Raw genomic sequence first — 17,368 nt, forward strand, 5'->3', positions numbered from 1 at the left:
AGCCTTAACTGTGTTATCTTCATTAACCTTTTCAACTACCGGTTCTTTTTCCTTATCTTGTTCAGATTGTGGTTCTTGTGGAGTAGGAATAGCTTCATCAGAAATTACAGGTATTTCAGGTGGTTTAAGTGTGATACCACTACTTGTGGTAATAGCTTTAGCTGTTTCATTCCGGGGGTTAGCATTTGTATCACTAGGTAGACTTCCCGGTTTTCTTTCACCTATTAACCTTGCTAGGTTACTTACTTCTTGTTCCAGATTTTGAATAGAAGCTTGTTGATTTCTAAATGCTTGAGCATTTTGTTCATTAGTTTGTTTCTGAGATGTGAAAAACTGTGTTTGAGTTTCAACTAGCTTCGTCATCATATCTTCTAAATTCGGCTTTTTATCATCGGTTTGTTGTGGTGGTTTGTTTTGAAAATTAGGTCTTTGCTGGTTGTAAGTATTATTGGATACTTGTTGATTGCTAGGACCTTGTTGGTTGTTGTATGGAATATTTCGGTTATAATTCTGGTTTTGATTGTAAATCGGTCTTGGCGGTTGATAATTATTCTGATAATTATTTCCAGGCCTTTGGTTTATGTATGAAACATTCTCTCTTTGTTCCATTGTTAGTTCAATACTGAGACAATCTTTTGTCAAATGTGGTCCTCCACACTGCTCACAACTAATTCGTATTGAGTTGATATCTTTAGTCATCTTTTCCATTCGCCTCTCGACAGCATCTATCTTTGCAGAAATGGAATCTAAGTCATGGCTAGAATCGGCTCTAGCTGCTTTAGATGATCTAACGATATCTTTTTCTTGGTGCCACTCATGTGAGTGGGAAGCAGTGTTATCAATAATTTTGTAAGCATCAGTAGCGGTTTTCTTCATAATGGAACCACCAGCTGCTATATCGATATCTTTTTGTGTAGTGATGTCGCATCCTTGGTAGAATATTTGTACTATTTGACAGGTGTCTAAACCATGTTACGGAAATCCTCTTAATAATTTTTCAAATCTTGTCCATGCCTCATATAGAGTTTCATTTGGCCTTTGTTTGAACGTAACAATTTCTCCTTGAATTCTCACGGCTTTAGATGCCGGAAAGAATTGTTTAAGAAATTTTTCAACTAAAACGTCCCATGTATCAATAGCTCCTTCAGGTAACGATTCTAACCAATCTTTGGCTTCTCCCTTTAAAGTCCAGGGAAATAGATATATCTGTTCATCCTCCACTTCTCGAATTTTAAATAGAGTGCAGATCCTATTAAATGTACGAAGATGTTCATTTGGATCTTCCTTCGGCGCACCACTAAATTGGCATTGATTATTTACCATGTGTAGGATTTGTCCTTTGATTTCATAATCTGGCGCATTAATGTCTGGTTGAGTAATTGCGTGACCTTGGCCAGTGCTTTTAGCTCGCATTCGGTCTTCCATACTTAGAGGTTCCAGATTCTCCATTATTGAATTTGTTGAATCTGAATCACTAGAGGATTCTGATTTAATGGTTGGTTCCTTGACAATCTCTGTTTGAATGATTGGTGGTTCCGGAGGAAAGATTAATGGTTCAGGATCTCTGAATTGTCCCTGAATATCCTCCGGATTCTCAATTGTGAGGTCGGGTTCAAAAAATAGATTATCGGAAATTTGAATTGGAGTACTTGGTTGACTAGATGACGATTCTAAAGAAAAATCAACGGCGACAATATTTGCTAGATGTCTTGATCGAGTTACAGGTGGTGAATGTACAAAAGGTGATGAACATTTTGCTCGGTGCGTTCACTGAATATCCTATTAGTTATAAAAATAAAAAAAATTATATAAGTTATCAAATTAATAGACTTTTCTGCTTTTGCCCACGTTTCGAATAGCCAATAGATGCAGCAGGGAGCCAGGATCCTTTAAATCGGAAGCTCATAACTCAGCCACTAACAAATCCAACTATTACTACGAAGCAGAAAATTTGGGATGTGTATCAATTTAACCACTTAAAATAATTTTTCGTTGAAATTTAAAGAAATTTTAGAGAAGAAATAGAAAATTCTATGTCCTAAAAACTAGAGTGGCGAAAAATAAGAAAGAAAAAGAGCGCGTCGAAAAACGTCGAAAAATAAAAGGCGTCGAAAAATAAAAATAAGAAAGTAGCGCGTCGAAACTTAAAAGTCTAAAAACTAAGAATTAAAAGTTGCGTCTAAAAATATTAAAGCTTAAAAGAAAAACTATATCCCAAATGACAATAACTTAAAAAGGTACAAAAATATAAAAAACGGCGTCGCAAAATTCTAAAGCACTTAAATCTTAGTCTAAAGAAAAAGCACTTAAGGGATTTTACGGCAAAGCCTAAAAATCTAAAAATAAAAATAACTACGGCAAAAACTATATCTTAGAATTAAATACGAGCGAAAAATACAAATATTACGCTAAAACAAATAAAAAGATACAAAATATAAAAATAAACTTAAAGTTGTAAAAAGTACAATTTTATAAAAATATTATTTTTATATTATTTATTTTATAAAACTATTAATTTTATAATTTATTAAAACTAAATAAACTAAATATATAAATTAAATACTAAAAACTAAACTAAATTAATATTAAATATAACCCTAATTAGGGTTTTAATTATAATAATAATAATAATTGCATAATAATTGCTGAACTAGTCAACTCTGGCATGTCAGAGACGTTCATGCGATCGCATGAAGTTTTGCCTTCGGGCTCATGCGATTTCATGAGCTAGGGTTTCGGGCCACGGTCTGGGCTGCTACAGTACCAGGCCGAGACTTTTATATATATATATTTTTTCTGTTTTAATAAATAATTATATAAATAAATAAAAACTTGTATTATAAAAACTAAAATAAAAATAAAGAAACTTTATAATTTTATATATATATATATATAACAAACTATTAAAAATATAAATATTTTGTTTTTCTTTTTATATTTTAGTATTTTTAAAACGTATTTTTACAAAAGCGTATTCTTATAAAAGTAAACTAAAAATTAATAAAATTCTTTTTTTTATATAGCGTTGCGCTTCCGACGTTTAAGCAAGAATTATCCCCGGCAGCGGCGCCAAAAATACTTGATGTGTGCGAGGTGTACTAGGAAATAATATTATTTTTTACAACGAAATACTATTAAATACGATACAATTTTACACAAGATATTTATTTATTTATAGAATGGATATACCTAAACCTTGCTACAACACTTATAGGCAGTGTACCTAATCGTACAGCAGTGTAGTTTTTAGTAAGTCCGGTTCGTTCCACAGGGATCTTTTAAACAAGCTTAACGCTATATTAGTTTTAACTTATAATTGTAAAAATACAAAAATATATATAAGTAGTATTATTATTATAAAGGGGGTTTTTACCGTTTAATGACTGGTTTGTCGATTTTAAAACTTTAGTCGCAGTTAAAACCTAATGTAAAATATTAAAAATAAATATAACTTAATTTTAAGCGTAAAGTAAATAACGATAATGAAATTGCGATAAATAAAAATACGATAAAATAAAATTTCGATAATTAAAGAGTACGATAATTAAAAATGCAATTAAATAAAATGACAATAAATAAAAGTGCGATAATTAAAAGTGCAATTAAATATGAAATATATAAATTATGCTTATTTAAACTTCCGTAATCATGATGTTTGACGTGTTGATTTTAGTTTTATTACCATGGGTTAATTGTCCTTTATCCTGAATTATTCGATATGTCCATACGGATTTGTCCATAATAGTCCATCAGTCATAATCATAAAGTGCGAAAGTCTTCGTCAAATTATTCTTATTCCCGAAGTCAAATATTCTAACTAATTGGGGATTCGAATTGTAACAAGGTCTTAATACTTTGTTTAATGAATACACCAGGTTATCGACTGCGTGTAGTCCAAGGTTTTATTACTTTGTTAACAATTACACCAATTACCCTTGAATGTAATCCACCCCTATTTCAACAAGTCTATTAACTATTAATCCAGTTCCGTGTCCGGTAAAATGAACAATTATTGGTATTTATAGATATCCCGCTCACCGTGCCCAGTCAAACGTATGTGGTTATATATAAATACGTCAAATTATAAGTCTATATATTAAATCAACGAGGTATCATTTAGTTAATATAAAACCCATTAATAGCCCATAGTCTAATTTCTACAAGTGTCGTTCTTTTGTCCAAACCCCAATTATGGTCCAAAGCCCAATTATCCAATTTTAATATTTAGCCCAACATCATGATTACTTCGGCATTAAATAAGCATAATAATAACTTAGCTACGAGACATTAATTTAAAAATAACATTAACCATAACTTACAGTGATTAAAAATAGCATAGCGTTACACGGACAGAATTTCGACTTACACCCTTACAACATTCGCTAACATACCCTTATTATTAGAATTTAAAATTAAAATTATAATATAATATATATATATATATATATATATATATATATATATATATATATATATATATATATATATATATATATATATATATACGAGTGATAGATAGAGAGATGGATGGATATCTGGTAAAAAATTCGTCCAAAACTCGCGAACTTTATAGGACCTGACCTGATACTGTTAGCCATGCGATCGCATGGAAAATGGTCATGCTGGCCATGCGATCGCATGGCCCTAGAATCCAGCTCACATATCTTTGTTTGCATTCTGCCGACGATTTTTATTATAATATATAATATATAAATAATTTATATAATTATTTAAATATTATATTTTATTCTTGTGCATAGTTGACTTGTAATTTTTAGTCCGTTGCGTCGCGCGTTGAGAGTTGACTTTGGTCCTGGTTTCGGATTTTCGAATGTCCTTGCGTACAATTTAATATCTTGTATTTTGCGTTTCGCGTCTTGTACTCTTGTAAATTTGAGACGTTTCTTATCAATAATTGGAATCTCTTTGATTGTACTTTGTACTTTTGAACTTTTTGGTCGTTTGCGTCTTCAATTCGTCGAATCTGTCTTTTGTCTTCACCTTTTTTTATTTAAACGAATATCACTTGTAAATAGAACAATTGCAACTAAAAGATTGTCTTTCTTGAGGGATAATGCTATGAAATATATGTTCGTTTTTAGCATTATCAGTTAGTGCCTAGGTTTAGGTGAACTAACTTGTTTATATTTCAAAAGAAGCAAGCATGGTACACGTTTCTTCTAACTTGAATTTTAATTATTAAGTTATGTGATTTTGCAATAGTTAATTCATTAATTGGATTCAGTTAATTGGATAAAATAATTTCATCTGTATGACTATATCGAACACTTTTAAAGTGTATGTGATATGTGTTAGGAAATACCAATTACCTACCATTGTTACCTTTACCATTTGGTAATTTACACCCCTTAAGTTTGCCTAAATGACATAATGTACCCCTAACCATTATGACAGTTATTTGATGGAAATAACTGTCATAACAACTTATAAATATTAGGGCTGTGGTTTCCTCTATAATATCAATATCACGTATCTTATTCTCTGGAACACCAAGAACAATAGAATACGAAATCTCTCCACCGGATTGATTAATATTACTTCAGGAATTGATTTACCCTAATTATGGCTTCATCATCAAACCCTAGTGTTCAATCAATTCTTCCATCAAGTAAGTTTTACTTTAATGTTTGATATTCTAATTAGTTTGTGATTACATGTTGATCCGGTATGTTATTATGAATTAATCAACATGTGGTATCTAGAGCAATCAACATAACATGTAATCCGTATATTAATCGTGATTGAATGAATATTTGAAATCAATCACGTGAAACGGTGTTCTATGATGACGACAACATGAACTTTTTAATGGTGATTGATATATTGATTATAATATAATTTGTCATTAATTGTAATCTGCATATATTGATTGTAGTTGACAATACCTTTATAACGTTGGTTATCGTAAAAATACCATGTAAATGGAAAACAAACAATGACGTGGGTGTTGATATTGGAATGTAATTTATGGCATTTGAAAATTATATGCATAAACTATGAACATAAACTTTAGATAATGATTGTGCACTAATTTTGTGCAATTTAACAAAATTAATTTATTTTATAATGTGTATAAATTGCGTGCAGCGACCCATAAATTTATTGTCTCATTAATAAATCTTAAGTGTTACTTAAAAATCATGTCTAATTACTAATCAAGTGGTTTAATATTAAGAATTGCATGTTTATGGTAATCGTGTTTTCACAAATTCACATACTTTTAATTCTTATCATGAATTTGATGTATGTATAATCAATGGTTTGCCAATTATGATTTGAATATGGTAAATAATATGGATTCCATCTTATGTATAGTTGTAAACAAAATTGATGGGATATGATGGAATATCTTATGGTCATCCAAACAGAATTAAGGGATACAAATTTTGACTATTTCACATAAATCACGAATTAATTAATTGAATAGTTACCTGATTAAAGTATCTTGTGAACTAATTGGTTTTACATCAGATGAGTATGATTTAATTTATATAGTGGTAACTTTTATATTGATTTAAGTGACTGGCCCAACGGATGATTTTAAACTAATATACAAGTTTAAGTAATACCAAACTATATAATTATTTAAATTTTCTGAAATGTCCCGTTCATATCGATTATAAATTTCATATTAATAGATTTCCTTGCGAGGTATTGACCTCTATATGAGACATTTTTCAAAGACTGCATTCGTTTTTAAAACAAACCATAACCTTTATTTTATCGTTAAAGGTTTTAAAATCATAACGTAGATTATCCAGTAATGATAATCTAAAAGATAACATTTTTCACACGACCATTACATAATGGTTTACAATAATATTACACATCGATTTAAATCTCCGAATGCAGTTTTTAAACAATATATTACAAGCATGCTGACTCCAATTCTTGTCCTTAATTAGCATGCAACAGCGAAAGTTCTTAATAATCACCTGAGAATAAACATGCTTAAAAACGTCAACAAAAATGTTGGTGAGTTATAGGTTTAACCTATATATATCAAATTGTAATAATAGACCACAAGATTTCATTTTTCATAAACATCCATCTCATATCAGGCATTTCGCATAAACTGCTGATGTTGTAGCGTGAGGGTACGAAATAGTATTATTTTTAATACAAAATACTACAAAATATGACACAAGTTTTATTAATTTACGGATGGGATATACCTAAACCTTGCTACAACACTATAGGCAGTGTACCTAATCGTAGAGTAGTGTATTTTTTAGTAAGTCCGGTTCGTTCCACAGGGAGCTGGTGATACTTACTATATTTTTAACTATATTTATACAAAATATATATAATTATATAAGTAGTAATATTATTATAAAAGGGGGGTTTTACCGTTTAATGACCGGTTTATCGATTCTATATTTTAAGCGTAAAGATAAATGACGATAATTAAAGTGCGTAAAATAATGACAATAAATAAAATGACAGTAAATAAAATTGCGAGTAATAAAATGACAGTAAATAAAGATACGATGAGAAATATAATAAAAGAATTATGCTTATTTAAACTTCCGTAATCATGATGTTTGACGTGTTGATTTTAATTTATTACCATGGGTTAATTGTCCTTTGTCCTGGTTTATTTGATACGTCTATCTGGTTTTTGTCCATAATAGTCCATCGGTCATAAATATAAAGTGCGAGTATCCTCGTCAAATTACCCTTATACCCGAAGTCAAATATTCCAACTGATTAAGGATTTAAACTGTGACGCAGTTATCACTTCTGTCAACAATTACACCAGTTATCACTGTATGTAATCCACCCCTGTTTTAATTAGTTTATGAATATTAATTCATCCACTTGATCAGAATGAATAATCAATTACCCAACCCAATTGATTAATTAAATGATTATAACAGATTCCATATGAACGTCACTAAATAGGACAACCATAATCATTATTAATTATTAGGTTAATTAATTTGAAGATAGGTTCGACAGACTCCAATGAGTTGTCACTCAATTAGACAATACCCCCCATCTATTAATAGTCAATAGTCCAATTTCCACAAGTGTCGGTCTTTTGCCCAAACCTTAATTATGGTCCAAAGTTCAATAACCCCATCTTAATATTTTAGCCTAACATCACGATTACTTCGGCTCAAATAAGCATAATAATAACTTAGTTACGAGACATTAATTTAAAAAGGAAGAACATAACTTACAATGATTATTTATAGCGTAGCGTTACACGGACAGAGTTCCGACTTAAAACCCGTTAAACATTTGTTACACTACCCCAAAATTATTATTAAACTTAAAATTAAAATTAATATTATAAATATAAATATATATGTTACAAAGAAAGAGAATTGAAAAGGTGTATCTAAATCATCGATTTAGATGGCCTTTTATAGGCAAATGATAAATTGAAAGTTTCACTTATGACCCCTGAACTATGCTCAATTAATAACTTTTTAATATTTAATATTATTCTTATTATGAATTATTTAAATATTATATTATATTCTTGTGCATAGTTGACTTGTACTTTCAGATCCGTTGCGTTGAGCGTTGAAAGTTGGTTCATGTGTCGGTTCCGAATTTTCGAACGTCCTTTCGCACAATTTTATATCGTGTACTTTGCGTTTTGTAACTTGTACTCTTGTCGTTTTTAGACGTTCCTCATCAATAATTTGAACCTTTTTTATTGTATCTTGTACTTTTTAGCTTTTTGGACCTTTGCGTCTTCAATTCATCGTTTTCGCCTTTTGTCTTCGCACTTATTTAATATAAACGGATATCACTTGAAAATGGAACAATTGCAACTAAAATCTTGTCTTTCTTGGGGAATAATGCTATGAAATATATGTTCCTTTTTAGCCTTATCAATATCCCCACACTTGAGCGTTGCTTGTCCTCAAGCAATACAGTCTTGAAATAAAAACATACTAGAATCACTTCTTTATTCTTCACAATTTATACATCAGTGATTTTGATACGGTGTTATAAACAATGATAGTAACGATAGAACCATGGTTAAAGGTGGTTGTGCCATCCACAGTTGCCTCGGGTTTAGGTCAACGACACTTGCAATCAAATAGCCGATTTACTTTCGGTTTCCAAAGCAAAGTGCACATTTGAAAGGCGGTTTACAGTCCCACATGACTATAAAAATTTAGATCCTTTAAGGAAATTGGATCTTTATGAAAACATTTGATCTTTTGAAAATTCAAGCTAGATTTTACCCTAGACAAGTTTTCTGATTTGATCCATCATCGGTGTTGCAAAATATATTTCTGGATCAATATTTTGGCTAAAACTTTTAGGTTCGTGTAATCCACTGCTATCCCGGTATCGGAAAGTACACATCCAGTTTACTTGTCCCGTATATTACCTTTCGGTGAACTACCGTCCGGTTGTAAAGGAAAGCGATGAACAAGAAACTGTTAAGGCAATGTCTAATGACATGCATTTGATTATGGTCTTTTTAACGTGTCGGATGCTAGAACTATCCTTGGTAGGAGCGATAGTAAAGATCATCCTATGATTTTTCGGTCTGGCACAAGGTCCTGTCTCCGACCATGCTATGCAACCACCGTTCTTACGGTTGACACCCGATTTGGTTCAGGTGACCTAATGAATTCCAGGTGAATTCCTAGGATTTTACGTTCAATGGTAATGAACGCATTGAAAATGGGTTTTCAGAAAACAAATCGGTTTGTATTTTTGATCAAAATATTTTCTCGTTCAAGCTCGAGTTTAGATATCATTGAATTCCATGAGTTTGAATTCTCAATCTTTAAGGTCAATCTCAAGGATTGAGTAATATCAGTCTTAAAAGCTGATTTTTAATCTTTAAGGAGATTATCCTTTCTGGGGATCTGATTCATTAGTCTTATCAAGCTAATTTGCACGGTGCCTCCCCATTGTACGAGATAAATCCTTCTCATGGTTAGGATAAATCTGACCACTTGGCGACCCTGTTTGATGCTGAGGTCCGTGGATTTCCTGCTGATTTTAGAGATGACTTTTCTAGATTTTTCGTCAACCTACAGCTGGTCTGGACGACAACTTCTTGACCTAAATCAAGAAGCGCGTGTCTTTTTCGGAAGACTTTACTTCCTTTTAATGATGGAATTGATTCATCGTGTAGATCCATCTTTCTTTCAAATATATTACAGTAAACCGGGTAAAACTGATTAGTATCATCCAAAACAAAAGTACCTGCAATAATCTTGTACAAAGATATGTGATAGATAATTTTTAATTGAATAACTTGGTACATTCTCCCCACACTTAGTTTCTTTCTTTGCCTTTTTATTCTCCTTTATTCCATTTTAAATGAATTCAAGCATTTTAGGTTGTTTCTCAATTTATGTCCTTTCCGAGGTAACGATAATTTCGGCATTAACACCTAGTTTTATCGTTCATAAATATGTATAAACATGATTTTGAATTCATTTAGTTAAAAAATTTTAAAATTTTCATAATATTTAGAAAATAAGCCAAGTATAAACCCGAGAGAATTTATAACCCTTCCCCACACTTGAGATCATGCAATGCCCTCATTTGCATGAAATCAGACTATAATTATTAATTCATGAGGGTGATTAGTGTAGAAAAGTGATTAAAAATACCCAGTTTGTAATTACAAAGCTCTTCGAATGATAGATGGCGCGCCTCATCGTTCATTCCTTCATTTATTATATCACATTTGTTGTTTTGCATCTTGTCGTCAAAATCAGTACCTTTTGCTGAACTTAATGTTAGTCTTTGAAAGTGCGTTGTTTTACCCTGTTGTTTACATGATAAAATACGAACATATATACATATTTTTAAAGTTGGGTATATTACCCCACGTTCAAAAATTTATAAAATCAAATATATTTTTTTTGGCATACTTTAAATCAATAAAATTAAAAATAATGATGAAAAAAATTTTCGCCCCGCCCTCGGGTAAAGTAACTTCGGCTTAATGACCTAGTCTTCAACTCACGACGAATTTTAGAAATCATTTTTTCAACTTAATGAATTAAAGTAAATTTTGTTTTTAAAAACTTAAATTAAAATGCATATTAATTTCATAAAAAACCTACAAAACAAAAATTCAGAATGGAGGGAGAAAACTAGTTCTTTAGTGTCTGCTAGCGGAAAAGACCAATCGAATTCCATTCTCGGAACTACACGAGAACAGAACAACTAACTCCAAATAGCATTTTCTTTTTAGAATATTTGAATCTCCTCACACTTAGGTAGATGTGGTGTCGAAATTGTGATTAACTTCATCGTCAATTTCTCTTGGACCATAATCAACTTGCATATCTGTGACTTTTGCTTTAAGCCAGTGACCAGCTTTTTCCGTAATATCCACAAATTCAACTAGCTTCGCCTTTTCTTTAGGTGACAGATTGGATACTAACCGGTTATATAACCTAAAGTTTCCCTTACTTTTAGCATCAATAACCCGTTTAAAAAGTTTCTTCATTGAACTGTTAATAACGGGGTTATTTAATTTCGTATCAACTATGGGGTTCTTTATTATCAAGTCATCATTAGGTGTTACTTCAGTTTCCCCACACTTAGGCGTTCTATTATTGCTAAGTATTACCGTTGGAGTTGGTAAAACAACATGGTTCTTACCAATCGTTTTTGCTGGTTCAACGGTTTTGGTTGGTGGAGATTTAGTCTTTCGAATCATAAAGGTGATCGATTTGTCACCACTACTAAGTGTCATTCTACCCTTTCTTACATCAAATAACGCCCCGGTGGACGCTAAGAATGGTCGACCTAAAATTAGAGGAACGTTTGGGTCCTCTTCTATGTCAATGACAATGAATTCGACTAGAAAGGTTAAATTGCCTACTTGAATGGGTAGGTTGTCAGCAATTCCAACTGGGTGCTTAATGGTTTGATCAAAGAGTCGAACACTCATATCCGTTGGACTTAACTTACCTACACCTAATCTTTTATATAATGAAAGAGGCATAACACTTACACTTGCACCTAAATCTGCTATTGCATCATACATGACACAATCACTAAGTAGACAAGGAACAATAAATTCACCCGGATCACCTATCCTAGGAGGAGGTTTTGGTGGAACTGTCTTCACCGGGTTTACTTCTACGGCTTTTGTTTCTTGTACTTTCTTATTCTTTTTCTTCTTCTTTCCAGAGGTATCACAAACTTTATTACCTATTACTTGCTCATACTCAACTCCTTTTCTTGGAAACGGGATGGATGGTCTGTATGGTGCCACCACTGGCTTTACATACTCGGGTGGTGGTGGTGTAACTTCTTCATTGTTACTCTCATCTAAAACCTTCCCATCTTCTGGTGCTGGTTTTTCAGAATTCGTTGAAACCATATTAACATTCTCATTCCGAGGATTTACTTCAGTATTACTCGGTAGCTTTCCTTGTTCCCTTTCACTCATCAATCTAACAAGAGTACCTACTTGTTTTTCTAGATTCAAAATGGAAGCTTGTTGAGTTCTAAATGACTGATCAAACCTCTCATTCGTTTGGGTTTGAGTTTCAATAAATTGTGTTTGAGATTCAACTAGCTTAAATACCACTTCTTCCAGATTTGACTTCTTCTCGTCGGTTTGTTGTGGTGGTTTATACAAGCCAGGTCTTTGTTGATTGAAAGTGTTGTTTTGAGTTGGTTGGTTATTCGGACCTTGTTGGTTATACGAGTTATTGTCGGGTCCTTTTGGATTGTAAAGAATGTTTTGATTTCGATTGAAGTTTGGCCTTGGCGGTTGATAATTATTCTGATAACTATTTTCCAGCCTTTGGTTCATGTAGACAACATTCTCACGTTGTTCCATCGTTTGTTCAATGTGACAGTCTTTCATTAAGTGTGGTCCACCGCATTGCTCACAACTAATTCGTATTGCGTGAATATCTTTATTCATCTTTTCCATTCGTCTCTCGAAAGCATCTATTTTTGCGGAAACGGAATCAAAGTTATGGCTAGAATCGGCTCTAGCCGCTTTAGATGAACGATATATATCTTTCTCTTGGTGCCACTCATGAGAGTGGGAGGCTGTGTTATCAATAATTTTGTAAGCTTCAGTTGCGGTTTTCTTCATAATGGAACCACCAGCTGTTATGTCGATGTCTTTTCGTGTAGCAACGTTGACACCTTGGTAGAATATTTGTACTATTTGATAAGTGTCTAAACCGTGTTGAGGACATCCTCTCAACAACTTTCCAAATTTTGTCCACGCCTCATATAGAGTTTCATTTGGCTTTTGCGCGAACGTAACAATTTCTCCTTGAAGTCTCACGGCTTTGGATGCCGGAAAGAATTGTTTAAGAAATTTTTCAACTAAAACATCCCATGTGTCAATCGCCCCTTCAGGTAACGATTCTAACCAATCTTTGGCTTCTCCCTTTAAAGTCCAGGGAAACAACATGAGATAGATCTGCTCATCTTCCACTTCTCGGATTTTGAATAGTGTACAAATTCTTTTAAACGTACGAAGGTGTTCGTTAGGATCTTCATTCGGTGCACCACTGAATTGGCATTGATTAGTTACCATGTGTAGAATTTGTCCTTTGATTTCATAATCTGGCGCATTAACTTCTGGCTTAATAATGGCGTGACCTTGGCCCGTGCGTGTGGCTCTCATTCGATCTTCCATACTTAGAGGTTCCGTTACTTCCATAATTGAATTTGTTGAATACGAATCACTAGAGGATTCTGATTTAATGGTTTGTGGCTCAGGAGGAATAATTAGTGGTTCAGGATCTTGGAATTGTCCTTGAATATGCTCCGGGTTCTTAATTGTGAAGTCGGGTTCAAAAGATGGATTATCGGAAATTTGAGTTGGAGTTCTTGTTCGACTAGATGACGATTCTAAAGAAAAATCAACGGCGACAATATTTGCTAGATGTCTTGATCGAGTTACAGGTGGTGAACGTATGAAAGGTGGTGAACGTTTTGCTCGGTGCATTCACAGAATATCCTATTAGTTATAAAAATAAGAAAAACTTATATAAGTTGTCCAATCAATAGACTTTTCTGATTTTGCCCACGTTTCGAATAGCCAAAAGATGCAGCAGAGGGGCAGGATTCGTTTGGTCTCAATATAATTGAGTACTGTTTGGCTCCAATAACCCGGTCCACGTACAAATCCAACTATTACTACGAACCAGAAAATTTTGATGTCTATCAATTTAACCACTTAAAATAAATTTTCGTAATTTTAAGAAATTTAGAGAAGAAGTAGAAAAAAATCTAAGTCCTAAAAACTAGAATGGCGAGAAATAAGAAAGAAAAAGATTGCGCGTCGAAAAAGGTCGAAAAATAAAAAGGTCGAAAAATAGGCGTCGAAAAATAAAAATAAGAAAGTAGTGCGAAATACGGCGTCGCAAAATTCTAAAGCACATAAATCTTAGTCTAAGGAATAAGCACTTAAGGGATTTTACGGCAAACCTAAAAATTCTAGAAGTAAAAATAACTATGGCAAAACTAAACTTAATACTAAAAGTTGCGACTATAGTCTAAAAATCTAAAGGTAATAAAACTAAAAAAAAAAACTTTTTTTTTATAGACAAAATCTTAAAAAAATATATTTTTTTTAATAATTTTTTTTTTTTTTTACGTTTTTTTTTTTTTTTTTTACGTTTTTGTTTTTTTTTTTACGTTTTTTTTTTTTTGGTTTTTTTTTTTTTTTTTACGTTTTTTTTTTTAAAACGAATTTTTTTTCTAAAAAAAAAAGTTTTTTTTTTTTACAATTTTTTTTTTTTTTTTTTTAAAAAAAATGATTTTTTTTTACAAATTAATACTTTTTTTTATAATTATTATTTTTTTTTCAAAACTTTTTTTTTTAATTCATTTACTATTCATGAATAGTAAATGAAAAGAAATTAATTAATTTACTATTCACATGAAAGCGATATGATAGAAATTATTAATTACAAGTTACATAATATACCCCTGAAGTATTTAATAAATACGACTTTTTAAAACTTTTACGATTCAAAATATATTCTAAAATATTATTATATTATTATATTCTATTTCAATATTATTATATTATTATATTCTATTTCAATATTATTATATTATTATATTTTATTTCAATATTATTATAATTAAAAATATAGCGTTTTAGCGCTCCCCGGCAGCGGCGCCAAAAACTTGATGTTGTAGCGTGAGGGTACGAAATAGTATTATTTTTAATACAAAATACTACAAAATATGACACAAGTTTTATTAATTTACGGATGGGATATACCTAAACCTTGCTACAACACTATAGGCAGTGTACCTAATCGTAGAGTAGTGTAGTTTTTAGTAAGTCCGGTTCGTTCCACAGGGAGCTGGTGATACTTACTATATTTTTAACTATATTTATACAAAATATATATAATTATATAAGTAGTAATATTATTATAAAAGGGGGGTTTTACCGTTTAATGACCGGTTTATCGATTCTATATTTTAAGCGTAAAGATAAATGACGATAATTAAAGTGCGTAAAATAATGACAATAAATAAAATGACAGTAAATAAAATTGCGAGTAATAAAATGACAGTAAATAAAGATACGATGAGAAATATAATAAAAGAATTATGCTTATTTAAACTTCCGTAATCATGATGTTTGACGTGTTGATTTTAATTTATTACCATGGGTTAATTGTCCTTTGTCCTGGTTTATTTGATACGTCTATCTGGTTTTTGTCCATAATAGTCCATCGGTCATAAATATAAAGTGCGAGTATCCTCGTCAAATTACCCTTATACCCGAAGTCAAATATTCCAACTGATTAAGGATTTAAACTGTGACGCAGTTATCACTTCTGTCAACAATTACACCAGTTATCACTGTATGTAATCCACCCCTGTTTTAATTAGTTTATGAATATTAATTCATCCACTTGATCAGAATGAATAATCAATTACCCAACCCAATTGATTAATTAAATGATTATAACAGATTCCATATGAACGTCACTAAATAGGACAACCATAATCATTATTAATTATTAGGTTAATTAATTTGAAGATAGGTTCGACAGACTCCAATGAGTTGTCACTCAATTAGACAATACCCCCCATCTATTAATAGTCAATAGTCCAATTTCCACAAGTGTCGGTCTTTTGCCCAAACCTTAATTATGGTCCAAAGTTCAATAACCCCATCTTAATATTTTAGCCTAACATCACGATTACTTCGGCTCAAATAAGCATAATAATAACTTAGTTACGAGACATTAATTTAAAAAGGAAGAACATAACTTACAATGATTATTTATAGCGTAGCGTTACACGGACAGAGTTCCGACTTAAAACCCGTTAAACATTTGTTACACTACCCCAAAATTATTATTAAACTTAAAATTAAAATTAATATTATAAATATAAATATATATGTTACAAAGAAAGAGAATTGAAAAGGTGTATCTAAATCATCGATTTAGATGGCCTTTTATAGGCAAATGATAAATTGAAAGTTTCACTTATGACCCCTGAACTATGCTCAATTAATAACTTTTTAATATTTAATATTATTCTTATTATGAATTATTTAAATATTATATTATATTCTTGTGCATAGTTGACTTGTACTTTCAGATCCGTTGCGTTGAGCGTTGAAAGTTGGTTCATGTGTCGGTTCCGAATTTTCGAACGTCCTTTCGCACAATTTTATATCGTGTACTTTGCGTTTTGTAACTTGTACTCTTGTCGTTTTTAGACGTTCCTCATCAATAATTTGAACCTTTTTTATTGTATCTTGTACTTTTTAGCTTTTTGGACCTTTGCGTCTTCAATTCGTCGTTTTCGCCTTTTGTCTTCGCACTTATTTAATATAAACGGATATCACTTGAAAATGGAACAATTGCAACTAAAATCTTGTCTTTCTTGGGGAATAATGCTATGAAATATATGTTCCTTTTTAGCCTTATCAACTGCATAGAGATAAAAATCATTCATATGGTGAACACCTGGTAACCGACATTAACAGAACGCATCTAGAATATCCCCATCATTCCGGGACTCTCATCGGACATGATAAAATCGAAGTACTAAAGCATCCGTAACCCGGATGGGGTTTGTTAGGCCCAATAGATCTATCTTTAGGATTCGCGTTAATTAGGGTTTCTGTTCCCTAATTCTTAGATTACCGGACTAAAAAGGGTGATATTCGGTAATAATAATTGAACCATAGAATGTAGTTTCGCATACTTGTGTCTATTTTGTAAAACATTTATAAAACTGCATGTATTCTCATCCCAAAATATTAGATTTTAAAAGTGGGACTATAACTCACTTTCACAGATTCTTAATTCGTTGAGAATTAGACTTGGCCACTGATCGATTCACGAACCTATAACAAATATATACATATATATCAAAGTATGAT

Source organism: Rutidosis leptorrhynchoides, chromosome 9 (assembly GCF_046630445.1).
Source record: "Rutidosis leptorrhynchoides isolate AG116_Rl617_1_P2 chromosome 9, CSIRO_AGI_Rlap_v1, whole genome shotgun sequence".
Taxonomy (NCBI): Eukaryota; Viridiplantae; Streptophyta; class Magnoliopsida; order Asterales; family Asteraceae; genus Rutidosis; species Rutidosis leptorrhynchoides.